Source organism: Procambarus clarkii, chromosome 17, assembly GCF_040958095.1.
Source record: "Procambarus clarkii isolate CNS0578487 chromosome 17, FALCON_Pclarkii_2.0, whole genome shotgun sequence".
Classification (NCBI taxonomy): domain Eukaryota; kingdom Metazoa; phylum Arthropoda; class Malacostraca; order Decapoda; family Cambaridae; genus Procambarus; species Procambarus clarkii.
In genome coordinates this window covers 36,588,289-36,616,182 of record NC_091166.1, presented here as the reverse complement: position 1 = coordinate 36,616,182, position 27,894 = coordinate 36,588,289, and the positions used below count along the sequence as shown (strand labels likewise).

General features: G+C 45.9%; 1 protein-coding gene across 5 annotated transcripts in view; it reads right to left on the bottom strand.

The window, feature by feature from the left end:
* LOC123772384 (glutamate receptor ionotropic, kainate glr-3) overlaps window positions 1–19,518 on the bottom strand; it is a 48,856-nt gene extending 29,338 nt beyond the window's left edge. Inside the window, exons 1-3 of one of the 5 annotated variants that reach the window (XR_011228863.1) lie at window positions 19,009–19,270; window positions 17,339–17,509; window positions 16,161–17,268 (exon numbers count right to left, since the gene is read on the bottom strand). The gene's annotated coding sequence lies outside the window, so the exon portion shown is untranslated. Of the gene's footprint in view, window positions 1–16,160; window positions 17,510–19,008 lie in introns of those variants that run through there. The other 4 variants (XR_011228864.1, XR_011228865.1, XR_011228862.1 and 1 more) reach the window with 4 other exon arrangements.
* Between the last annotated feature and the right edge of the window lie 8,376 nt (window positions 19,519–27,894).

Sequence of the window (27,894 nt, the reverse complement as noted above, 5' to 3'; positions counted from 1 at the left end):
TCGGTCGGCCTATACGGAAATTAACTATTTTGAATTGTAATAGAATTTCGGAAATAAATATATTTCAGGATTTCAAAAACAACTTGCACATGACCTGTAAATATAAAACATGTTTTTGATATCTAAACATGTTTTTGATATCTAAACATGTTTTTGATATCTAAACATGTTTTTGATATCTAAACATGTTTTTGATATCTAAATATCTTACAATTATGCAATAGTTGATTAAAGTATCACATATTCTCTCCATGAAAAAAATAAAAATAGATGAAATTTCTCAAACTAAAATATTAAAAAGTATTTGTTTTTTTTACCGCCTGTCTAGCCGTTCTTATCTTTGTACGAATCATCTCTGTCGGCTTCGTCTTAAGTTTCAATTATAGGTAATCAAATCCACCCTCATTTATGGAGTATTTGGCGGCCGTCGAGAGTTAGGACAGAGAGAGAGACGAGACAGGCTGCCTCAGGTAGGATGAGTTGCTATAGATGAATGAACCAACGCTAGTGATAAAGATCTTAGATCCTGATAAAGAGGCTCTGGTAAGGTAAGGGCCGACGGTCTTTTGTTCCCTCACTGGTTCCCAGGCGTCTTCGTCCAGCGTTTCTCAAGACGTATATTTGCGTCGCTGGAAGATTTGTTGACGTAGGAAGAGCAAGTCAGTAAACGTAGGTTCGAATCCTCGTCACGGCCCTTGTGGATTTGTTCAACTCAGTGACATTGATTTCGTATTTGGGTTAAATAATGGAGGTTTCAAGCACTTGGGGTTGATAATGGAGTTTCAAGCACATGGGGTTGATAATGGGGTTTCAAACACTTGAGTTGCTTGAAACCCCATGGGATTGAAACTTGAAACTTGCTTGAAACTCAATGTGGTTTCAAGCACAATCTACAAAGTCCTTGTAGACGCATTTTACGAAATCCCATTTCTGTAAAACTACGAAAACAGATGGAATTGCGTCACTAACAATGATGGAGCATCAAATCACCACTATTTGAACTTGATAAGGGATCCAGGACGGACCGAAACCTCCCCATTTCCTTAATTTTAATTAAGGAACAGCTCTAAAAAAAATATATAATCTTAATGACCACTCTCCATGCTTCCCTTATCTCTAATCTCTCCTTAGATTACTCGCGTTACCAGAGTCATTTGACAGTTTCCGGTAGGCCTGAGGACCCAGGCCTAAGGCATAGAGGGAATGGGAGGCGATTACCTTTGTCATGGACTGTTCCCCTCAGGCGGGCATTGGGCAGCGCCGTTCATCCTGTAGGTACAACACCCCGCAATATGAAGGGGGGATAAATACTGGGTTGTTCATCCTGTGGTCTGTACCGCTTTGTTTACAAACTGGACTTCCAAAAGAGGCTGGCACCTGGAAATCGGACTGATACTTGAAATGGGGGTCGTAGGAGTGACGGGTGACGGGAAGAGGGGTGACGGGTGACGGTGAGAAGATGCTGAGAAGCGCCCCAAAACACAGTGGATGCTGCAGAGAGAGATCTGGCATCTTAAGATCACCATCTTAGTGTACCGTGGGCGGCCAGGAGAGAGAGAGGAAGTGGGCGATTGTGTCCAGAACCCCCTGGCCATATGAGGCTCTACCACCCACCCACCCACCCGCACCCACCCCCGCCCGCCCGCCCTCCCACCCACCCCCGCCCGCTCTCGCATTCCTTACACCCACCACCACCTTTTTTTTTTACCCACTCCGCCTCCACCAGACTTACCCTTTTACAATACCTGTGTTCCGTACCTCGTGTTACTTGGCTGTAACGTCACGTCAGCGAGTGTTACTTGGCTGTAACGTCACGTCAGCGAGTGTTACTTGGCTGTAACGTCACGTCAGCGAGTGTTACTTGGCTGTAACGTCACGTCAGCGAGTGTTACTTGGCTGTAACGTCACGTCAGCGAGCGTTACTTGGCTGTAACGTCACGTCAGCGAGTGTTACTTGGCTGTAACGTCACGTCAGCGAGTGTTACTTGGCTGTAACGTCACGTCAGCGAGTGTTACTTGGCTGTAACGTCACGTCAGCGAGTGTTACTTGGCTGTAACGTCACGTCAGCGAGTGTTACTTGGCTGTAACGTCACGTCAGCGAGTGTTACTTGGCTGTAACGTCACGTCAGCGAGTGTTACTTGGCTGTAACGTCACGTCAGCGAGTGTTACTTGGCTGTAACGTCACGTCAGCGAGTGTTACGGACATCAATAAAGTAGATTTTTATCCTGTGAAGAAGCATTTCAAGAGAGTCGAAGCTTTATAGCAATTTAAAAAATATGTTTAGAAACTATGAACATAACAGGTGAATATTAGCTCCCTGCTCGTACCTGTCTGTGTATTCTCTGGCTGTACGTGTCTGTGGTAGTCTATGTCTATGGGGGGGGGGGGAGGAGAAGTCTATGTACCTGACAAGAACTTTGGTTCGACGCGTCGAGAATTTGCCCCCACCCCCCCTTAAAAAAAAAAGTGCTTGTACTTAACCTGGTACCGGTCGGCTGAGCGGACAGCACGCGGGACTTGTGATCCTGTGGTCCTGGGTTCGATCCCAGGCGCCGGCGAGAAACAATGGGCAGAGTTTCTTTCACCCTATGCCCCCTGTTACCTAGCAGTAAAATAGGTACCTGGGTGTTAGTCAGCTGTCACGGGCTGCTTCCTGGGGGTGGAGGCCTGGTCGAAGACCGGGCCTCCACCACCACCACTACCACATCCGCCACCAGCAACAACTATCCCTACCACCACCACCTACCAACATAACCAGCAGTAAAGACACTCCCAATCACTAGCATAACTACCATTATAATTACTACTACTACCACCACCACCACTGTCTCAAATCACCGCAACAAACTATCTCCATTACCAACGACCCAACCATCGTCGTCGTCGTCTACAAGGACTAATTACGAGGGGTAATTACCCATTTCCTTGGGAATGATTTAGTGTATGATATTAACCTCTGTAAGCCTATGGAAGCCACCCCATACCCACCTACTGGAGGGGGGGGGGCATACCCACCTGCAGGAAGGGGGGGGCCCATACCCACCTTCAGGAGGGGGGGGGCATACCCACCTGCAGGAGGGGGGGCCATACCCACCTACAGGAGGGGGTCCATACCCACCTACTGGAGGGGGTCCATACCCACCTACTGGAGGGGGGGGCCCATACCCACCTGCAGGAGGGGGGGGCCATACCCACCTACTGGAGGGGGTCCATACCCACCTACTGGAGGGGGGGGCCCATACCCACCTACTGGAGGGGGGGAGCCATACCCACCCACTGGAGGGAGGGGGCCCATACCCACCTACTGGAGGGGGCCCATACCCACCTACTGGAGGGGGCCCATACCCACCTACTGGAGGGGGGGCCATACCCACCTACTAGAGGGGGCCCATACCCACCTACAGGAGGGGGGGCCCATACCCACCTACTGGAGGGGGGGCCATACCCACCTACTGGAGGGGGCCCATACCCACCTACTGGAGGGGGCCCATACCCACCTACTGGAGGGGGCCCATACCCACCTACTGGAGGGGGGGCCATACCCACCTACCGGAGGGGGCCCATACCCACCTACTGGAGGGGGGAGCCATACCCACCTACAGGAGGGGGGGGGCCATACCCACCTACAGGAGGGGGGGCCCATACCCACCTACTGGAGGGGGCCCACAGATCTAACAAGTGTACATGTTTATAAAACAAGACACAAGCACCCATAGCGTGCTTGTGTCTCTACAAGAATGTAAGAACTCTTGTAGCTGTATAGATAAAAATAATAAAAATTACTGGGCTGATTAAAAGTTCTAAATCTGTATTGTCTAGAGCGCAGGCAAGAGAGGCATATTAACTTACACTTGGAAAATATATAGAGATTAATTCCAAATATGTATACGGAAATAACATCACATGAGACCAATAGGCATGACAGAAGGGGCAAAATTGCCCTATTGAAAAGCAGAGGTGCAACAGGTACTCTGAGAGAGAACTGTCAACATCAGAGGCCCGAGACTGTTCAACGCGCTGCCACTACACATAAGGGGCATAACTGGCCGACCCCTCACAGTGTTCAAGAGAGAACTGTCAACATCAGAGGCCCGAGACTGTTCAACGCGCTGCCACTACACATAAGGGGCATAACTGGCCGACCCCTCACAGTGTTCAAGAGAGAACTGTCAACATCAGAGGCCCGAGACTGTTCAACGCGCTTCCACTACACATAAGGGGCATAACTGGCCGACCCCTCACAGTGTTCAAGAGAACTTGACAAGCACCTCCAAATGATTCCTGATCAACCAGGCTGTGACTCATACGTCAGGCTGTGAGCAGCCGCGTCCAACAGCATTTTTTTTTTTATTTATTTTGAGATATATACAAGAGTTGTTACATTCTTGTACAGCCACTAGTACGCGTAGCGTTTCGGACAGGTCCTTAATCCTATGGTCCCTGGAATACGATCCCCTGCCGCGAAGAATCGTTTTTTCATCCAAGTACACATTTTACTGTTGCGTTAAACAGAGGCTACAGTTAAGGAATTGCGCCCAGTAAATCCTCCCCGGCCAGGATACGAACCCATGACATAGCGCTCGCGGAACGCCAGGCGAGTGTCTTACCACTACACCACGGAGACTGTAAAAGTCCAGCAGAGAAGTCGGAAATTGGTTAATCAGTCCAGCAACCAGGAGGCCTGGTCAGAGACCGGGCCGCGGTGACGTTGATCCCTGGAATCACCACAGGGTAAGATAGTCTGTTGCCTGCTACTACAAACTTGCGTTTTATTTTGACTAGCCTATTTAAGCTCCATTCAAATGCTTTGTTAGGTGTTTTATCTAGTATAGGCCTAGGAACTGCTTCGTATCGGCTAATAGGCCTTTTATGTAGTTACCCTTATTATTTTATTATTACAGGTTCTGTAATTAAGTTCTGCGATTAGATTCCCTTCTAACTTCAAGGTTTTGTGGCTGTTCACCAATTCATTACAGCCATAACTGTAATAATTTGTATTAATCACTTACGAATAAAGCTTCTAAATCTAAATATTTCAAGCTTGAGGTTGTGGGCAGCTGCGAGAGGGGAAGCCTAAAGAACCCCAAGATAAACATAGAAATTCTATCCTCGATCAGGCAAGTCATTTTATGAGCGTGTGTTTGTTTTCGTCTTCCGTCGAGTTGAAGGCCCGCGTTTTCTTTGTCGACAGCTCGAGTTGCTGACTAGTGAGTTTTTCACTTTTTCTTGGTATTGACAAAGTGACTAAATTTCATAACAAGGTTATTGCTATCTAAAAATTTAAAGACATGAGCCATGATGATGATCGTACTTTAATGTACAATGGTTTTAGAAAAAAAGTAGATGGGGAATTAGCGTTACCGGTATTGTAAATTCTGGCGTATGATAGCAGTACACATGGTGATGCCATCACTCGCTTTACTATTTCATTCATTGTCGGGAGTTCAAACGCGGTGTTGCCCTAACGAGTTCAAAGACTTCCCGCATAAATGAATACAATAGTCGCTATAACTTTAAAAATATATGATTCATACAATTCAGAAATCCATTGAATAAATAGCACCAAATAAAATATTAAGCTAAATATAAATCATTAAAAAAAAAGCCGTGTACGCTTAACGGCAGTTAAGTTTTCCCACGCGTCATCCGATCCAAGGTTGTATTCATTCATAAAATCGCCCACTCTTGTTTGGGTCAGGGCGCTTACTGTACTAGTCAATTGTTTCACATATGGGCCAGGTTCCTGCGCGCTATACAGTCTTCCCGGCAAAATTTATATTTAAAGGTCTTTTTGGCTATGAATAACAGAACAAAGCTGACTGAATAGTGGAGATGGTGTACTCACCTAGTTGTACTTGCGGGGGTTGAGCTTTGGCTCTTGTGTTGTGAATGGTAGGAAATGGGGGAGGGGGGTTGGGTTGATTTGGGATGTAATTATATACACAGAAACTAGAACTATATGAAGGGTTTAGTGAGGTTGCAGGTAGTAATGGGGTATGGGGAAGTGGGGTATGGTGGGTGTTGCACAGTGGGTTGGACACTGAAGGGATGGGCAAGGGGGGTGGGCAACGAGGGAGGGAAGGGTGGGCAAGGGGGTTGCCTAGGGCTACTAAACTTGGTACTAGGGCTACGACTATGGTACCTTTCGATAACACTCGACACATTTAACGTCAACAGGAAAATAGTACACTATCCTCACAGCCTGTAACTACATTTAGGTAATTACACTCACACAGGTTGCAGAGCTAGTCCAAGAAATGGCTGTTAGAGTTCAATACCAGCAAAAGTAAGGTTATGGAAATAGAATCAGGAGGCAGGATACCGAAAGACCAACGATGAAGAGAAACTACCTCCCTATAACGACTAGAGAAAAAGACTTGAGAGTGGACGTGACACCAAACCTAACTCCAGAGGCTCATATAAATAGAATAACGTCAGCTGCATACTGAACTCTTGCAAGTCAGAACATCCTTCAGAAACTTGAATAAGGAAATGAAACACTTTAATAAGCTTCTAGATTACATTATATACCGCCTAGGTGAGGCCAGTCTTAGAGTATGTCAATCCATCGTGGAACCCCATCTTAAACAATAAGCAAGAGAAGTCATTGCATTAGACAACCAGCAGCTATAAAATCGGGGTCCAAGAGCTAGAGCCCGAGTGAGGCAGCACCGGTGAGGCAGAGAGGGGGGCAACACCTTCAGGAGGAGGTGACCGGGCCGGTAAGGGGTGGAGACGGAAGAAGGTAATTGCTTGAAAGAAAAAAAGAAAAATAATATCCAGAGAAAACGTCTTCCTCAGCCCGAGGGTTTCCTCTGGAGGTGGTACTCCATCTGTGTTCCTCATGGTTCTCCTCCTCCTCCTCCAGGTTGACCTCCACTTGACCACTGAAGAAGTAGGAAGGAGTGAAGAAGGAGAGGCTTCAAGTATCTTCAGTCCTCACTCCCATCTTCCTTCACTGTGTATCTATTCTTCATTCTTAATCCCTTCCTTCCTCTCTCCCTCCCTCCCTCCCTTCTTGGCTGTCTTCCAAGCCATTTGTATCTCTCCCACTTTATTACCCTTCCCCCTCCCCCCCTCCCTTCCCACCCCGTCACCGGAACCCGCTATATCCAGGAAAACCTCCAAGGCTTCCTGTGGCCCGGCCCATCACATCCTTAGAAGATTCCTCAGATGCGAATTAGATCGTCAGTAGATTATAACAATGTTATATCGGTAGTTAAGTGCAGATGATGAGTCACAATAACGAGGCTGAAGATATGATGACCAGGCCACCTAGAAGATGATGAGACGACGACGTTTCGGTCGGTCCTGGACCATGTTAAGACATGGTCCAGGACCGACCGAAACGTTGTCATCACTTCCCCCCCCCCCTCCCACACTCGTATGAATATCAATATCACACACGACTTGATATCCTGACATATCCAAGGATGCAACTCACAACAGTTATCTAATTCCCAGGTAAATATTTACTCGTAGGTGAACAGGTGATGAAATGAAAGGAAACTTGCACAACCGTTTCTGTCCCGGCCAGGAACGAGGGGGGTGCTCTGACCTCTCGGGTCTCTGTAACAGGTGTAAGAGGCCAGGTCTGCCCAGGCTCGGTACCCAGTCAATAACGGAACAGTCATATGGAATGGGGACCATCTCGTGTTTACAGGAAATCTATAATGGGACAAAATCCAGCAATTCGAACACACACACACACCAGTTGATTGACAGTTGAGAGACGGGACCAAAGAGCCAGAGCTCAACCCCCGCGAGCACATCTAGATGAGTACACTCCAGGAACACCATCCTCAGCCTTACACCTCACGAGATGTTGCTGTTCCTCCAGTAACACCCTCGACACCTCCCCCCCCCCTTCCTACTCGAGAGGGACCTGCTGTAGGAGGTCGAGTCGCATTGCAACATGACATAAGTGCTGCTTTATACTCCAAGGTGGCACTCCAAGGTGGCACTCCAAGGTGGCACACTCTTCTGCCTAAATGTTACCAACCACGTTCAGACTAAACGACCATAATAATGATCAAAACGACTCAACCACGTCATCACGACCACGTCATCTCGTCAGCAACCTGACTCCTGCAGGAGTGAACTCCTTCCCCAAGTTCTCAATCACCTCACTTCCTCCTCCTCCTTCCTTGGATCTTGAACGGGGACCTGAACCGAGGTGGAGCCACTGTACCACGCAACCGACAATTCAAATGGAGGAAACCAGGAGCTAAAGGTCAACCCGCCAGACACAGGCACCGACACCTGGGGGCCCCCCTCTCTCGCTTGAGTGGGCCCGCGTGTGAAGCTGGGACCTCACAAGGGCTGGGTCGCCTGTCGCCTTACTTACAGGATATGAGGAAATTAGATTACCATCGTCTGTCACGACTCTTACTACTTCTCAGCGCTCGGTAGCCGTAACCAGCGATGGTTTCCGGCGGTGTCCAAGGCGGTACAGTCCGGTGCTGAGGCCAGACATATCTCTCTCTTGTGTCCAAGATACATTGTTTGGTGCTGAGGCCAGACATATCTCTCTCTTGTGTCCAAGATTCATTGTCCAGTGCTGAGGGCAGACATACCTCTCTCTTATGTCCAGATTTATTGATATTCAGATAATCATTAAAGGTTTTCAATATCCAGAGGTATTTAGCTAGTGCAGGTCATGGAGAAACAATACTACGATAGTTTCTCAATTTATATTCCAAGAGTCGGTTCATTTCGAGGAGCTGTAAGCCCTTATAGCAGCTTGTCCAGCAGAAACGTCTAAGATGCTGCCAAGACAGTTTCCTACCCCCCCCCCTGGGTAATTAGTAAACTACCCAATTATATCAAAACGGAAAATCGAAATCGATTCGACATGAAATATTCGTGATTTGTAGTAGTATAATTTTGGCATAAGCAATATGAGGGAGAGAGAGAGAGCAATTGTAGAGTTTATTTAATACAGCTTTTCCACCATTGCAACCGCCTTGCGGTACGTTACACCCCCCCCCCCCCCCACTGCAGTACGCTAGCCCTCCCCCCATTGCAACACTAAAATTACATCTCTAAGACGACACGGTTGGGCGCGGCCGGCCACCTTCACCAAAGGGAAACGTATTCGATTAAGAAGCTGTAATCCTCTGCGTTTTCCCATACTTTTTGATCCAATATGCACCATCATTTCTGGTGCCTAAGGCAGGCTGTGTAACTCACCACCTGCGTCCTGTTCCACTGCCCTTCTACAGCCCCAGCGCCCCCAATACCTGCTACAGGTGTTGTACAGGTGTTACACAGATGCTACAGCATCTACATCATGCTTATAGGCCTTGGGGAATGGCATCATAGTCAACAGATGCCAGTTTTTGCAGCTAGAAATCTTCGTTCTCAAACTCAGGTGGATGCCAGAAACAGCATACACCTGACAGCATACCACCCACGGTATGCTGTGAGGTGTTCCTAAGGACGGTTCAAGACACACCTGTCACCTCTGCCACATGTGTCGTACCGTCTCGTGGAACAAACATGGCTTGATAATATGGTATTGTTAAGAGGCATTTTGTTGTATCGTCCCACCTACAGTATTGTCCAGACAACATCCCACCCACGCTATTGTCCAAGTACTAAGCGACCCCCCCCCCCCCCAAGATCTATTACTGCTTAAATCCGACTAAATACACGCCTAAAATAGGCCTATTGGAATCTAAATCAACTAAATCCTAGCAACACACATTTCGATCACCCCGAGTGATATTTACACATAAATTTACGTTTACTGTCAATGTATTTACGTTTACCGCTGTTGATCAGTCCAGCAACCAGGAGGCCTGGTCGACGACCGGGCCGCGGGGACGCTAAGCCCCGGAAGCACCTCAAGGTAAGGTAAGGTACCCAATTAACAAAAAAAATGTGCACTGTCAGAGCCTATTATTTTTAAATTGGGAATCTGCTTAATTATCGTAACCCCCAACTGAACCCAGCAATCTAACAGTGAACCCAGCAATCAAACAGTGAACAGAGCACTGCCAAAGAGGACAAGTTGCTAGTGAAGGAAGCAACAAGACTTTTGGGATTGTTTACTGGCTACGTAGGAGTCCATCCCTCTTTTTGGGAGTGGGATCTAAGATTTGAGGAAAATTAGGTATAGCTTCTAGGTATATTTGACGTCGAATCTTCCATTTGACGTCAAGTGACGTCGTAATGGCCAGATCGAGACAGGTTTTAGAACCTGTTGTCACAAGATATATACAGCTTTCTTAAGGCTGACACGATGATCACCTGTTCACTTCACAGTACCGCTCCTATGCCAGGTAAGTCCACTACGGGCTCACCATAGCCCGTGCTACTTGGAACTTGTTCCGAGTAGCTGAATCTATAACAACAACAACAACAATGATCAGCTGTTGTTAAGTTATTGTGACAGCCACGGACGAGGGGGGGGGGACTCTGCCATATCCCACGTGGATATGATGTTTGATTAATTCCAGGAAGTTATGAAGATGATGAGCAGCAATTAAGAGGTACTGCGCCTTCTGCAAGACACGTGTGCAAGGCACCTGTGCAAGGCACCTGTGCAAGGCACCTCTGCAAGGCACCTCTGCAAGGCACCTCTGCAAGGCACCTCTGCAAGGCACCTCTGCAAGGCCCGGAAAGTCGGTGATGTAGAGTTGTTCTTTAAAGAAACTCATAGAAAACGGAGCTCCTTGAACCCTTTGTGTTTCGAAATGCAGTTTTCTCACTGTTGTACAGCCGGGAACATTGGTTAGATCAAGCTGCTGTATAACGTACTCAATAAGCAAGACTAAGAAAATCAACAGGAGCCGTGGTGAGGATTCGAACCTATGCACCGGGTATTCTCAGAAAGGAACAGAAAGGGAAGAATGATGCCCAACCACTTGTGGACTGTCGGGGATTGAACGCCGACCTGCATGAATTCCCTGGTAATTCCATTCCATCCGCCCCCGTGAGTACTGTGAGGGCCGCCACACATAGTGCACATGCGCGTCCTCGGGCGCAGGAATTGGGTCATCAACTTGGCAGAACACTTATGCGGTCATCCAGTTCCTTGTTACATCCGCCGACGCTGACACACCGGTGTTGGGGGGGGGGGGCACAGGGGGAAGAGAAGGGGGGGCACAGGGGGAAGAGAGGGGGGGCACAGGGGGAAGAGAGGGGGGGGGCACAGGGGGAAGAGAGGGGGAGGGCACACAGGGGGGGAAGAGAGGGAGGGGGGCACAGGGGGAAGAGAGGGGGGGGGCACAGGGGGAAGAGAAGGGGGGGGCACAGGGGGAAGAGAGGGGGGGCACAGGGGGAAGAGAGGGGGGGGCACAGGGGGAAGAGAGGGGGAGGGCACACAGGGGGGGAAGAGAGGGAGGGGGGCACAGGGGGAAGAGAGGGAGGGGGGGCACAGGGGGAAGAGAGAGGGGGGCACACAGGGGGGGAAGAGAGAGGGGGGCACACAGGGGGGGAAGAGAGAGGGGGGCACACAGGGGGGGAAGAGAGAGGGGGGCACACAGGGGGGGAAGAGAGAGGGGGGGCACACAGGGGGGGAAGAGAGGGGGGGGCACACAGGGGGGAAGAGAGGGGGGCACACAGGGGGGAAGAGAGGGAGGGGGCACACAGGGGGGGAAGAGAGGGGGGGCACACAGGGGGGAAGAGAGGGGGGGCACACAGGGGGGAAGAGAGGGGGGGCACACAGGGGGGAAGAGAGGGAGGGGGCACAGGGGGAAGAGAGAGGGGGGGGCACAGGGGAAAGAGAGAGGGGGGGCACAGGGGAAAGAGAGAGGGGGGGCACAGGGGAAAGAGAGAGGGGGGGCACAGGGGAAAGAGAGAGGGGGGGCACAGGGGAAAGAGAGAGGGGGGCACAGGGGAAAGAGAGAGGGGGGCACAGGGGAAAGAGAGAGGGGGGGCACAGGGAAAAGAGAGAGGGGGGGCACAGGGGAAAGAGAGAGGGGGCACAGGGGAAAGAGAGAGGGGGGGCACAGGGGAAAGAGAGAGGGGGGGGCACAGGGGAAAGAGAGAGGGGGGCACAGGGGAAAGAGAGAGGGGGGCACAGGGGAAAGAGAGAGGGGGGCACAGGGGAAAGAGAGAGGGGGGGCACAGGGGAAAGAGAGAGGGGGGGCACAGGGGAAAGAGAGAGGGGGGGCACAGGGGAAAGAGAGAGGGGGGCACAGGGGGAAGAGAGGGGGGCACAGGGGGAAGAGAGGGGGCACAGGGGGAAGAGAGGGGGGGCACAGCGGGAAGAAGAGGAGGGGAGCACAGGGGGAAGAGAGGGGAGCACAGGGGGAAGAGAGGGGGGGGCACAGCGGGAAGAAGAGGAGCTGAGCACAGGGGGAAGAGAGGGGAGCACAGGGGGAAGAGGGAGGGGGCACAGTGTGCTCACAACAGCCGGTGAACAGCGGCCACAGTCGTCCCTCAAGGTGTTTGGGTAGGGTGGGCGACTCAAACTGCCGGAGGTGATCTCTCTGGCCTTGGGACAGCAACGCCTCACTGAACGCCACGGAGCCGTCGGGAGCATGAATGAATGAACTAGCAAGGAAGGGTGTGAGTGGCATGGGGGAGGTGAGAGAAGAGGGGGGTGAGAGAAGGGGGGGTGAGAGAAGGGGGGGGGTGAGAGAAGGGGGGGCGAGAGAAGGGGGGGGGGTGAGAGAAGGGGGGGGGTGAGAGAAGTGGGGGGGTGAGAGAAGTGAGGGGGGTGAGAGAAGTGGGGGGGGTGAGAGAAGTGGGGGGGGTGAGAGAAGTGGGGGGGGGGGAACGAGTAGTAAGAAAAAGGAAACTCTAAAGGTTTCTGCAAGAGTTCTACCAGATCTGATTGTGATGGGGTATGTGCGCATGCCAGTTGCTACCACAAATAGCCTCACTGAACAGGCAAGCACCAGTAGGTAAACTCTCGAAACCAAGAAGTAATTTGTAAGTAATTATCAAAAAAGTTCGGAACGCAAGAGTTACAATAGTCGCAATCACCAAGGGCCCGCGCAGGAATATCCCTTTAAAAAAAAAAAAAAAAAAAAAAAAAAAAGCCAGATTCACGAAGCAGTTACACAAGCACTTACGAATCTGTCCATCTTTTCTCACTCTTTGGCGGCTTTGTTTACAATTATTAAACAGTTTACAAACATGAAAACTTGCCAATCAACTGTTGTTATTGTTATAAACAGCCTCCTGGTGCTTCGGAGCTCATTAACTCTTTAATAATTGTAAACAAAGCCGCCAAAGATTGAGGAAAGATGGACAGGTTCGTAAGTATTTGCGTAACTGCTTCGTGAATCTGGCCCTTAAGAACGTTGTAAACGTCTATATACACTACTCGTTTGAGATGAGTGGAAATGCAGGCCATCCTATATCACAGAGCTAGGGAAGATGTCTGATGAGAAAGACCCAAGAGTAACTATAGATCTTAAGCCCAATGGATAGTATATTATTCCAATATTTTCTCCCTAGTTTAGGTCTTTATTCTATGCACACACTAGTTATCCTGTGGACTAGTTATCTCAGACATTTCTTGGTAGTGGCTAAGATGGCCGGGGAGCCGGTGGGCCGAGCGGACAGCACGCTGGACTTGTGATCCTGGGTTCGATCCCAGGGCGCCGGCGAGAAACAATGGGCAGAGTTTCTTTCACCCTATGCCCCTGTTACCTAGCAGTAAAAAATAGGTACCTGGGTGTTAGTCAGCTGTCACGGGCTGCTTCCTGGGTGTGGAGGCTTGGTCGAGGACACTAAAAAGCCCCGAAATCATCTCAAGATAACCTCAAGAAAGAAGATTACAAAGGAGCCTCAATATTTACTTAGCTCAGAGTTAGTATTGATGAGCTTGAGAGAGCTTGTAAACCATCAACAGCCTATTCACAGTTTGGATTTTTTTTAAGCTTGATGTGAAGATTGCAGTGAAAGCGTGTGCAATAATTCAACCCAAATGCCCTATAGGCTGGGCAACTTACAGGTGTAAGGTCAACATATGTAACAATGACACTGAGCAATTCGTTAGTACGTCCTATTTTAGCCGTATCGTTCTGTACCGTTTAGGCAAGATAATTGGTTAACTAGAAACCTGTCGGCTCCGATCATCAGTGATGAACACTAAGGGGGGGGGGGGGTAGGTGGAATTAATGAAACTCTTATGAAAACTTGAATTTATTCATTTTTCAAAAAGTGGTGAAAATCTTGTACAAATGTGTAGTGTGGGGGGGGGGGGGGAATGGGTTAATGAGATCAGCTGACGGGGCACAACAGCTGACTAGATCTAACACAGATACCTAGAGATATTGTAGGCTTATAAGTTGCAAGAGAATTTATTATTACAATCAGACATGAAGAATTTATTATTTATAAATTTATTATTACAATCAGGCAGGCATTTGCATAAATAGTTACCATTATAAAAGGGCCACTTAGTATAGTGGTCCCGGACCCCCCTCCCCCCCCCCTCAAAAAAAATCACTTTGTACAGTGTCCACTATAGAAACTTCACAAGAAACCTTGTACACTGATCTTCAAGAACCGTCCACACATCTCCTGCTCGTTCTATCCCTCAAAAAGTTTGGTTGACAAACAATGGAAGGAATGTTGAAAACTACTTTACCTAGACGACACTGTTTGCAATATTGTCACTGGAATGTGGCCGGCTACTCACAGTGGATATCAACAGGAGCAAAAAAAAGCTTAGAGCAACAGCATGGAATCCTATGAATTCTGCCAGTTTATTGGTCGTGTCTAACATGAATGACAAAAAATTCACGATGACAAACTCAAACTCATTTCAAAGTCTCACGAATCAAAAAGCCTCATTCAAAGCCATCAAATAAGACGAAATTTTCCTTCAATAAGACTTAAAAGATTTTAATGTATACTTCAGTACATATTCTACATACAGGTATTAATCTAAACCGCCGAGTAACTCTTATCAACACACACTAACGTCTACATGAACAAGCTATTTCAGCCCATAACACAATGATGTTAGGTTGTGGCTGCTGACAAAATTAACTGAAGTTTTTTTTTAATCAAAATAGTATTCTCACTCTCGGCCTCACATCACAGACAAATTTATCCCTATAAAAGAAGTCCAGAATCAGCCCAAAGGTTCAGTCAAGACAAGAAAGAACACACAAGTTTTGGAGGACAAAAAAAAGTACAAGGAACAGTACAGAGATGAACAGCAAGGTACTAAGGAAAGAGCATCGAGTACAATGTACTCAACAGAGGAATAGTTTCTAAGTGACGTAGTAACAAAAGTGCAAGACCATCCCAAGCTTTCGTAGCTGATGTGTAAATCTACACAAAAAAAAAAAAAAGTAATCTAGTCTAACTGCCTTCAAATAAAGAACAAGGACGTCTGTTAGGAAAAAAACATGTTTACAGAACCAGAGACAAAATACGGCAAACAACAGATTGGTCAGACAGTAAAACACCGTTTTAGTTACCTAAAAGCGTGTAGAGGGGGTAACACTCCGGATGGAATGACACCCAAGACAGTAAGCAAGAGAGGTCGGACATCACCACCAAGAAACGCAAACAAGCAGAAATACGGTTCTGGGTTTGAATGAAAATCTGACATAAACATTTAAGACAAACTTCTTTGTGCTACAGATTAATGTCACGTAAATTTCATTTGTTTATGCCACCTGGTGCAAGCAAGGTGACATAAATCACTCTCCCACACTCCCACACCTGGCGTGGGAGAGTGGGAGAGTGTGGGAGGAGAGAGGGAGGGAATTATCAGGGAAAAGCACGAAGCCATTACGACTATATAGCACTTGGAAGGGGGTCAGGATAAGGATTTGGGATGGGACGGTGGGGAAGGAATAGTGCCCAACCACTTGTGGACGGTCGGGGATTGAACGCTGACCTGCATGTAGCGAGACCGTCGCTCTACAGTCCAGTTTGTAGAGTGACACACTACAAGCGTGAATTCACTTTCACACCCGACTCTGTACGCAGACTTTTTCCAATTATCTTGTGACCGAGTAACTCTTGCATGGGGCAGAATGTCTGCTGTTTCAATACTCTTCAGTTTATCCGTCCTGCTTGCTAAATGCCCCTCCCTCTCTCTGACCCCCTCCCCCAGCAAGGATAAACCCCCCCTCCCTCCTTCCCTCTCTCTCTCTCTCCCTCCCTTTGCCGGGGTGGAGTGGGAGCCTTGCTGGGGGGGGGGGGGATTGTGGATTTCAAATAATAGTACGAAGTTAAAATTTAGCATTTAATAATGACAGCAAGAACAATAAGAGAACATGTTAAAAATTAAACAAATAATACACCAACCGATACAGCTGTATCAGTGACACTCACACAAGCTGCCACAGTAACAGCAGCATCAGCAAGGACAACAAAAGCAGCATCAGGAGCAGCAACACAAGCTTCAGCAACAACAGCTGCAACACCAACACCAACAACAACAACAGCAGCAACAACAGCGGTAACAACAACACCAGCAACAACAACAACAGCAATACAAACAATACAACAATTACCACGGCCACACAAAACAAGCACAGGCAGCAACAGGTGGTTAACGAGGGGGTGGCACTTGCCAGGAGCAAACAGGCTCTTGCAAGGCCGACTAGAGCAGTGGCACTCGCTCTAACGTGCCTGGCACTGACATTCCCCACGAAAGCAACGAGTCCAATTACCAATCCGGTCCTCATGAAACTATCACAGGCAACAGCCCCCACTCTGAAACACCAAGAACTCATTAGACTCGTGAGTGAAACTGTTACGAAGATTATGAGGAAGCAGGTCCGCAAGAAACTGGAAAAGGAATTTGGAACGCGTACCCTATGATATCCATATCTTAATATTCTCTTCAAAGAAGATGAAAAGCACAATCTGAGATAGCAGCTTCTGACTGGATTCGAGGAATAGGTGTAATCGCAAGCACTAACGCAGAAATTCTTCACGGATCTTGAGGTGTCGATAGGAACCCTTCGAGTATATGACCAGAACCTTTTCAACTCCTTCAGAGAGGAGTTCAAATACATCCTGAAGCAGCAGCAGGGCAGGACTGTCTTTGTGACAGAACTGACGACAACCGTCTTGGCGCATCTGAAGACCAACATCAACTGTTGTACAGAAGTGGCGAAGTGCATCTTGAGGACAGAAGTCTTCGTCAGTACTTCGAGAAAGGTGACAGATCCCATCCTGAAGGAGTAGAGGCTAACCAACCACATCAAGTAATAGGAAGTGAGCATTCTCCAGGTGGCCACCACAGCTGTGAGACAAGTCTCGAGTCTCGTCCTGGAACTGGCTACGCAGGGTTTGAGACAAGCAGCAGCAATCGTCCTGAAAGTGCAGGTACTGATCAATCTTGAGAATACAGTGGCAGTAGATGATAAGACGCAGAACAGCTTCATCAAACAACACGCACATTTGGTCTCACGCATCTTAAAGTACACTCGACTTCTCATAGCTGTGAGGGAAGCGTAGACCCTCATCCTTGTGGTGATGAGTGTGTTGAGGCAGGGCATGAGGCACAAGGCCCTCATCATTCTGGCCAACGCAGTTGTGACGCACATTGTGACGCAAAGGGGCGCCGGACCTGCAGGGTGACACGTGACTGAATCAACGCTTCTCGCTACAATGTTAATTAAGGAATATGTATTGAAGAAATATAGAACTATTTGTAAGCAAAGGGGGGTGGAGGAAAAGGGGGAAGGGGGTGAAAAAAGGAGAGAAGGGGGCTGTAGGAAAAAGGGGGAGGGAGGTGGAGAAAAGGAGGGGGAGGGAGGTGGAGAAAAGGAGGGGAAGGGGCTGGAGAAATGGGGAAAAGGGGAGAAGGGGTTGGAGGAAAGGGGGAGAGGGGGGTTAGAGGAATAGGGAATGTGGTGGAAGAAAGGGAGGAGGGGGAATGGGTGGATAGTAGACGAAGCTAGCGAAGGGGAAGAGGGTGGAGGTGGTGAGGTTGGGTTAGGGAGGGGGTTTATGGGAGGGGGGGGACTTAACGTAGCGTATTCAAACTTCACACACAATACACCACACTTTGTACGCTATACGCATGGAAGGACAATAGGGCAGGATAGGAGCAGGGGGATAGGTGAACAGAGTGATTAAGGAAAGATACCTGTGTATATATATATACATTTTAGGCCTATATCGAGGTCCCCCCTTCCCCCCCACCCACACACACACACACCACAAGGATGCAACCCAACAACTGCTACCCAAGTACCAGGTACCTGTATACTACTAGGTGAACAGAACATTAGGTGAAAGGAAACTTGCTCTCCCAATCTTCTGTCCCGGCATGGAATTGAAACCCGGGATTTCCGAGCGTGAACAGAGACCGGGCCTACACGAGTAGCGGGCTGCGATTCGGAGCGTGTTCGTGTTTTTTTTTCTTTTTTTTTTTTTTTAGTCTTTTCTGGCATCTGGTTATTCACCGCTAATTTACCTGGTTATTCACCGCCAATTTACCTGGTTATTCACCGCCAATTTACCTGGTTATTCACCGCCAATTTACCTGGTTATTCACCGCCAATTTACCTGGTTATTCACCGCCAATTTACCTGGTTATTCACCGCCAATTTACCTGGTTATTCACCGCTAATTTACCTGGTTATTCATCGCCAATTTACCTGGTTATTCACCGCTAATTTACCTGGTTATTCACCGCCAATTTACCTGGTTATTCACCGCCAATTTACCTGGTTATTCACCGCCAATTTACCTGGTTATTCACCGCCAATTTACCTGGTTATTCACCGCTAATTTACCTCGTGTTTACAGGTTACAAAGGTCACAAAAAGACACAGGTGAATATTATTCACCGGCAGTCATGCAGGCCATATTGTTATTCACTGAACGACTATACACTATTTACGGGCTATTCATGCCCGTGCCACCGCTTTGGTGGCTTAACCTTTATCAATTAATCAATCGACTGTTCACGTATTTAATCCTAGCAATTGATCACGCAATTTGCAATCTTTATAGACGCAAAAAAATATATATATTGTATCTGGGAATCACAAACCTAACAGCATTGTTCTAATAACTTAAGAAATTTAGTTTTGAAGGAAAAATGTAATAAAATCTTACCTGCTCCTCCATTAATTTAAGACGAGCTCGATCACAGTCCGTCAAGGAATGACTCGTTAAGAGGAATAGTTGGAGGACAGTGTCAATCACCTGTCACTCTAACTGTCATGGTTGACACTTCGTATGAATCTGCATTCTCCCACAGTATACACCTTCCTGTGTATGTGTGTGGCTTTCAGTCTCTTGCTCTCTGGTATATCAATATGTCACTATATTTCGTGATGATATATGTCGTCACCCCATTGCACAACCCGTCCTCGACTCAAGTCCATTACACCCAGCGGTCAACCCCACAGACGCATTCATAAATTTTAACATGCTGTTCATTCAAAACGGGAATTTTCTCAAGTATAAATTAATATTATAATATATTAGCATATTGTGTATATATAGGCATAGGATAGGTTAGGTTAGGTGTTTAGGTTCTGTTGGCGATTATTTGTATTTGTAGTACGTGGGTGAAGCATTTATAGCGTTGTGATTCGAATAAAATTCGTCAGTGAAGCACTTGTTCCGGAAGTGTTCGAACGTCAGCAGTTGTGAGTCGTGTGTAAACCGCTTTTCATTCATAAACAGGGGGTTTGGCGGGTGCATGGAATCACTTTTGGATCTTTGTTTGGAGGACGGGCTGCATTGCACCAGCACGACTCACACTAAGGAAGTAGCGTAGATGTGTGCAACCCGTCCTCAGAGCAGGTTCATTCCATACAGGGGTCGAACCCACAGACGCATTCATTAATTTTAACATGCTTGTCTATCAAAATATAAATTTTCTCAAATATAAATTAATATTATTATTATAAATTAGCATACTGGTATATTTAGGCCTTGGTTAGGCGCTTAGGTTCCGTTGGCAATTATTTGTATTTGTAGTACGTGGGTGAAGCATTTACAGCGTTGTGGTTCGAACAAAAGTCGTCAGTGAAGCACTTGTTCCGGAAGTGTTCGAACGTCATCAGTTGTGAGTCGTGTGTGTCAGTCCGTCCTCCAAACAAAGACTCAAAAGTGATTCCATGCACCCGCCAAACCCCCTGTTTATGAATGAAAAGCGGTTTACACACGACTCACAACTGCTGACGTTCGAACATATCCGGAACAAGTGCTTCACTGACGACTTTTGTTCGAATCACAACGCTATAAATGCTTCACCCACGTACTACAAATACAAATAATCGCCAACAGAACCTAAACACCTAACCTAACCTAACCTATGCCTATATATACACAATATGCTAATATATTATAATATAATATTAATTTATATTTGAGAACATTCCCGTTTTGAATGAACAGCATGTTAACATTTATGAATGCGTCTGTGGAGTCGACCGCTGGATGGAATGGACTTGAGTCGAGGACGTGTTGGTGAGAGCACAGAGCACGCCTAGTACTGAACACCGAACATAGAAAGTGAAGGGACGACGACGTTTCTGTCCGTCCTGGACCATTCTCAAGTCGATGGTCACATTAAACGTGATGTCTCAATGTGAACATCAGTAGGGATCATGAAAAGGATTCGAACCCACACACACACACACTTGGCACTCCCAAGCACAAGACCTATACCACCACACCACCACATGGCTTCAACTGATTTTCAAAAATTTATAATTCTTTCGACATAACTGTAGGAAAAGCTGACTACTTGAGTGGATGTTAATCCCAATATGTATATAAATTTGGTGGATAAAGGCACTGATGACATTGTGTATGTCAGTGGCCTCACACTCTCATCTTTCCCCACCTCATTCCTGTGGGGAATGATTCATTCCCCACCCCCCACTCGGCCCCCACCATCCGTTCCCCCCATTCTGGGGCCACCACTACCAAGAGGTAAGTGTCTCTGGCGGTGTTTAAGTGTAGATATTTGGGTAAGAGTCTTGGTATTTGAGAGTTCCTTTGGTACCTCAAGCAACGGGGTGAAGATATTTGGTGGCTCTTGGGTTGGCTGGCATGCTTATAATGTTCTGTTTTATGTGTGTTTTTGTTGGTTTGTGTGTGTTTGTGGTTGTTGGTGCTCGGTCAGGTGAGCTGAGAGAGAGAGAGAGAGAGAGAGAGAGAGAGAGAGAGAGAGAGAGAGAGAGAGAGAGAGAGAGAAAGTGTGTGTGTGTGTGTGTGTGTGTGTACTCACCAAGTACTCACCAAGGAATGCCTTGGTAGCAGTGGTTGTGGGGTTGCTGGTTGATGGTGGGTAGTTAAGATGCATGGATAGTGTTAGTTTTGTGGTGGTCATTGGCTGGTACAGTGGGGGGTTGCTGGTGGTAGGTGGAGGTGATTGTGGTGAAGGTGGTGGTGGCTATATAGTAATTATGACGCTTGTGGTGGTTGCGGTGGTAGTGGTTGACTGGTGACTGTAGTCGTGCCGGTGATTGTGGTAGTAGTAGTGGTGGTGGCGATCGTGAAAGGTTGCATATCACTGCTAGGTAACGTATGAAATATTGCAAGGCAAAGTACATCATTTTACAAAGTGAAGTGGATAATTTAGCAGGGCAAAAACACATATATTTTGCAAAGTTTTGTCCATACTTCAGAGAGGCAAATCAGATAGAACAAGCAAATTGAGTCTGATACTACTGTATGGTAGATATTGCAAAGCTGAACTCCCCTGTAATTTGCAACAAATACATTATTGCCAGATAAACGAGACAGTATTAGCAGATAAAAAATAATATTATTGCAATGTGAAGTACATATTATTGAAATATGTCGTGAATAAGGTATTGAAATACATACTAGATATTATGTATTCGGTGTATCTCATGTCTACTCATATCTACTATACTCTACAGTAGATATCATGTCTATTTATGTCTATCTACTTCCCCAGTTCCTGAAAAAAACACCAAACTACTTCCTGTTATTGAGGTGAAGCCAAGACAAATTCTAATGAACGGTTCCGTTTTTATTTCTTATGACAGAAGTAAAGCATCAACACGCAGTCATCAATGGTGGATCCTCATGCAATATTGATGAGCCTGTGCTACGTTGCACACTAATTTGAACACCGTTATTCTCGTATGTAGAGTCATGTTGAGTGTGTGCAACATGTGTGCAACATGTGTGCAATAATATGAATGCTTGCAGGAAATAATTGACAGCTATATCCTTATGATTTTTATTTATCTGTGAAATTGCACATTTGAATGTCAATTTTTTTTCTTGTACATTGTATTGAATTGCAATTTTGGTGTTCACTAGAGTGTCTATTTGCTAGTTTCGTGTCACGTGATATTTATAAGTCGTGAGTGGTCGTACCTCACCTGTCACTCACAAGTCGTGAGTGGTCGTACTTCACCTGTCACTCACAAGTCGTGAGTGGTCGTACCTCACCTGTCACTCACAAGTCGTGAGTGGTCGTACCTCACCTGTCACTCACAAGTCGTGAGTGGTCGTACCTCACCTGTCACTCACAAGTCGTGAGTGGTCGTACCTCACCTGTCACAAGTCGTGAGTGACAGGTCAGTACCCCCCTACACAAGGCTATAGACAGACCAGTACCCCATACACAAGCCTATAAACAGACCAGTACCCCATACACAAGTATAGACAGGCCAGTACCCCATACACAAGGCTATAGACAGGCCAGTTCCCCATACACAAGTATAGACAGACCAGTACCCCATACACAAGGCTATAGACAGGCCAGTACCCCATACACAAGGCTATAGACAGGCCAGTACCCCATACACAAGGCTATAGACAGGCCAGTACCCCATACACAAGGCTATAGACAGGCCAGTACCCCATACACAAGGCTATAGACAGGCCAGTACCCCATACACAAGGCTATAGACAGACCAGTACCCCCTACACAAGGCTATAGACAGGCCAGTACCCCATACACAAGTATAGACAGGCCAGTTCCCCCCTACACAATCCTGTACATGCAACATCCGGCTCCCAAATTTGACCTTCCAATACTTGCACTTGTCAGTGTATATTAAGGTCCTGAGGCGAACACCGTGTGCAGCGGCGTGTGTCTCCCCTTCTGGCGGCGGCCTGGGGGACCAGCGGCCGCAGCTGCGGCAGCGGCGGACGAAGCAGCCGCAAGCGACGTAGTGGGGGAAATCATTCTCCACTGGCGGTGGTGGAGACATGAGCCAGGTATCCATGTTCTAGGTGCTTTGTTCACCTCTGTTTACTGTATTCTGGTAGTCTGTATCCTTGAGCTGTAGCTGTTAAACTAAGGCTATTGCGACTGCTGAAATGGGGTGCTTGGGGGCTGTTCCTGCCTGTTCCCTCCCTCCTGGGCTCCTTCCTGGGGTAAATACAGGCCCCCCAAGGGAAAAAGGGAAGAGGGAGGGAGGTTTGGGGGATAGTTTGGGTAAAACCCTTGTTTATACGGGAATTTTTGTGTTTTTTGTTATAAAAATATACTTAATCGGACTTACTCCATCCTTAGTGCAAAGCCATATAGAGCTTCTATTCACCTGGGGCTCTAGGAGACTCGAACCCTGGCCCCCCACGTGTGTGAGGTTGAATCTCTACCGACCGTGCTATTGTGTAGCCTTCATAAGGAAAGTTATTTTTCTTATATTTCCCTATAGTCCTTCTGTATTGAAGATTAACTGTCTTCAAAGTGGATCACTAAACCTCCAGTTGAACTCCAAATGTGTACAATTTACAATCTGGTTGAAGAGGCACATTTGTGGCATCTCTCTAGTGTGACGCCGTATTGTTATAATTTCTCCCTCCACGACCAAGACGCCAACTCAAGAACAGTCCACATCTTTCGTCATGAATGCATGAATTTCGTCATGAATGAATGCAGTCAGACTGCAGTCAGAATGCAGTCAGTATGCAGTCAGAATGCAGCCAGTATGCATTCAGAATGCAGTCAAAATGCCGTCAGAATGCATTCAGAATGCAGTCAAAATGCCATCAGAATGTAGTCAGAATGCAGTCAGCATGCAGTCAGAATGCAGAGCCTGGCTCCTGATTGGTACCCCTAAAACCATTAACCTCTGAGGGGCGGCCCATATCCTATACTCCCTCCCTCTTTGGAGCAGCTGTGAGAGCAGTTGTGGTGACAATGAGTTATAGTTTAACTTTTTCAGTTGGGGGAAATCCTTATTGACAACTTTTTTACCTTCAGAGTTTGGTAAACTCTGTGGCAAATAGTTTACCATTAATTATCAAGTATTGATCACATTTGTTTCACTAAATATAAAGACATAAATGTAACACAATGATGTATAAATACATCATATTTTCTTTGAATATAACCAAAATCTATGCAATTCTTGCACTGTAAGAAGGCAATTATCAGGGGAAAAGAACCAAGCCATTACGACTATATAGCAACTGAATCCTATGCCTTTACTGATGGTTATGTGTAATTAGGCACTGGTGGAATAGGTTGTGCATGTGCAGTATACAAAGAGAATGAAATGATCATGTCTAGTACACAGAGATTGAACAACTGGGCAAGCACGACACAGACCGAGCTATTGGGCATTTATTTAGCCACTGAATACCTTAAGCTCAATGGTGGTGGAGTGATATTCTGTGACTCTAAAAGTGCTCTGCAGTCCTTAAATAACTCATCACAATGTATGTCTGAAGTAACTTGTAATATTAAATGGAATGTAATTTTTGCCAATGATAATAACTATTGTATAAAATTTGTGTGGATCCCATTCCATGTTGGAGTTGGAAAACATGACTTTTTAGATCGATTGGCCAATGAGGCTTGCAGGAAAGAAAGCATTGATTATGACTTTGGACTATCTAATGCAATTATTAGAAACATGTAAATTAAAGAAAATACTTCAGATTTAGAACTAAGAAACGCTCAGAGACCTGAAAGCTGCAGTATTAAAAGTTATGACAAGTTTTGTAATAATAGGTATTTGTATGGTCAGCACAGTAATCGGACCAAGCAATGTGATGTAGTAATTGCGCGAATTAGCCTTGGCTATAGACACATCTGGCAGGTTAGTGAGGCTGAGCCACTACCAGAATATTCAGATTGCAAACTCTGTGATAAACCTTTAATGCATTCACTAGAACACTATATTGTTGAATGTGAAACCGTAAAGGACTTTAGACCTCCTGGCCTATTGGACCACCAACTGTGTAACTATTTCATTGACTCAGGTGTTCTGGACGACATCCTAACAATTTACCCAAAATTTGCTTGTCCATTTTAAAGAATGAAGAACAATTTTTATTTATATTACTTCTAAGCTGCATCACTTATGAACCCATCCCTGCCCTTGTGTGGCAGTGCACAATAGAAAGTTGTTTTCACATATCCACACATTAAAACATTGATTGTAACCATGATATATATGTGCTTCAGCCTACAGTTTAGACCTATTGTCTTATGTATGACCCTCTGTCCTGCGTCACAGTGAATACCAGTATTATCCTCACTTTAATAAGACTATCAAAATCCTCAGATTAGGCAAAAATGTAATTAATTTTGTCAATAAAGATGTTAATAATAATAATTAATGCGTGCCTCGATAAGATCTTAGGAGCTGACAAACCTCAAGCTTCGTTATTTAAGGGTTCAGCCTGGGGCCATGATTTACGAAACCTGTGCATCTCTCCTCAATCATGACGTCTTATTTCGAATTTACTGACCAGTTTACGAGTTCGGAAACGCTACTGACAACGATAACATCCTTAGATCGAGAACGACTTCGGGAGCGCTTCCCAGATAGCAAACTCACTAATTAACTACAAACCAGGCCACCATGATTGAGCAAAGATGTAAAGGTTTCGCAAAACGGACACGTGAATAGGGGGGACCATTGCGCTGCGGCCGTCCTCCCTTATAGTGTGTTAACCCCCCCCCCCCTCCTTTTCCCCCCTACCCCCCTTTGGTGACGTTTTGCCTCCTGGAGCGACCGCTCAATTTTGTTCAATCAACCACGATGCGAATTCCTGCAACGAAGATTAGCAGTCAGTGTTTTTATCCGCGATCCCACTTGGCGCAACTGTCATTCCGATTAATAAGTCGCCGGCTGTGACGATTGGGCAGCTGTGGTGTGTTCTGGAGAGGGGACGGTGGGGGGGGATTATGTCATGGGAGCGTGTCAGTGACAGTTTCGTGACAGGAAGACCTTATCACAACACCAAATTATATAAAAATATATATATATATATATATATATATATATATATATATATATATATATTTATATATATATATATATATATATATATATATATATATATATATATTTATATATATATATATATATATATATATATATATATATATATATATATATATATATATATATATAAAGTTTGTGAGGGTACCACCTCTGGTGCCAATGTGGGGACCCATAGCCTCGGAGAAGAAAATAAAAAGTATTCAGAGGAGACCTTGTGGTTTCTCACTGAACACTAATATTATCTTCTCCTACCACCCCCATTCTTTTGTATGTACACATATATATTTACTTTATTTGAACTTTGTTACAAAAAAGGAGTTACATATGGGTTACAAAGATGGTTATCATAGGTTGTCGAGTTCTTCCAGCTCCTCAGATGGCGGGCAGGAACCCTGGATGCAGTGCGCATTTCCCCTCTGTATCGCCACACTGAGGCGCTGGAAAAGATATATATATATATATATATATATATATATATATATATATATATATATATATATATATATATATATATATATGTCGTACCTAGTAGCCAGAACGCACTTCTCTGCCTACAATGCAAGGCCCGATTTGCCTAATAAGCCAAGTTTTCATGAATTAATTGTTTTTCGACTACCTAACCTACCTAACCTAACCTAACCTAACTTTTTTGGCTACCTAACCTAACCTAACCTATAAAGATAGGTTAGGTTAGGTTAGGTAGGGTTGGTTAGGTTCGGTCATATATCTACGTTAATTTTAACTCCAATAAAAAAAATTGATCTCATACATAATGAAATGGGTAACTTTATCATTTCATAAGAAAAAAATTAGAGAAAATATATTAATTCAGGAAAACTTGGCTTATTAGGCAAATCGGGCCTTGCATAGTAGGCTGAGAAGTGCGTTCTGGCTACTAGGTACGACATATATATATATATATATATATATATATATATATATATATATATATATATATATATGACAATGTCAGACCACGAAGGAAAATGAAACAGGAAATTTCCTTAAGTACTTTCGTATATTAAATACATCTTCAGAAGGTGAATACATCTTCAGACCTTCTGAAGATGTATTTAATATACGAAAGTACTTAAGGAAATTTCCTGTTTCATTTTCCTTCGTGGTCTGACATTGTCACATTCTTAATCACGTGTTTATTTTCGTGATATACACACATATATATATATATATATATATATATATATATATATATATATATATGACGTGGAGAAGAGGGACAAAATTACATTTTACTGATAATGCATCAATAGAGGAGTGAGAATTTATTGACGGGGTCCCATCCGTCCACTGTCCACCCGTCCACTGTCCACCCGTCCACTCTCCGTCCACTCCACACCGCACCGACCGCCCATTTCTTACCTGGGGACTGACCATTCAACTCTCCAATCCTTCTCCCTGTCCACTCGGCTTCTCCCCCTTAAAACCTTTCTTTGCCTTAATCAGCTATTATATATTTTCTTTGTCAACCTTTGGCCTTTTCTGGTTCGGCCCTTTCCGTGTGTGTGTCCGGCTACCCGAAGCTACTCGGCCGGATAAGCAACCGGCCGAGGTGATCCTCCAGTAGGTTATGCTTGATTTATTTAAGTTTCTCCACATCTCTCAAGGTGGAACACCCTGTCTCTTGAAGATTGTCAATCATCATTCACCACTAATCAAAAATTAAGCGAAGTTTCCATAATAGGCCTAGCCTCTAGGCCTAGGCTATGTAGCCTGGTCGAATAATTTGAGCCGAGCT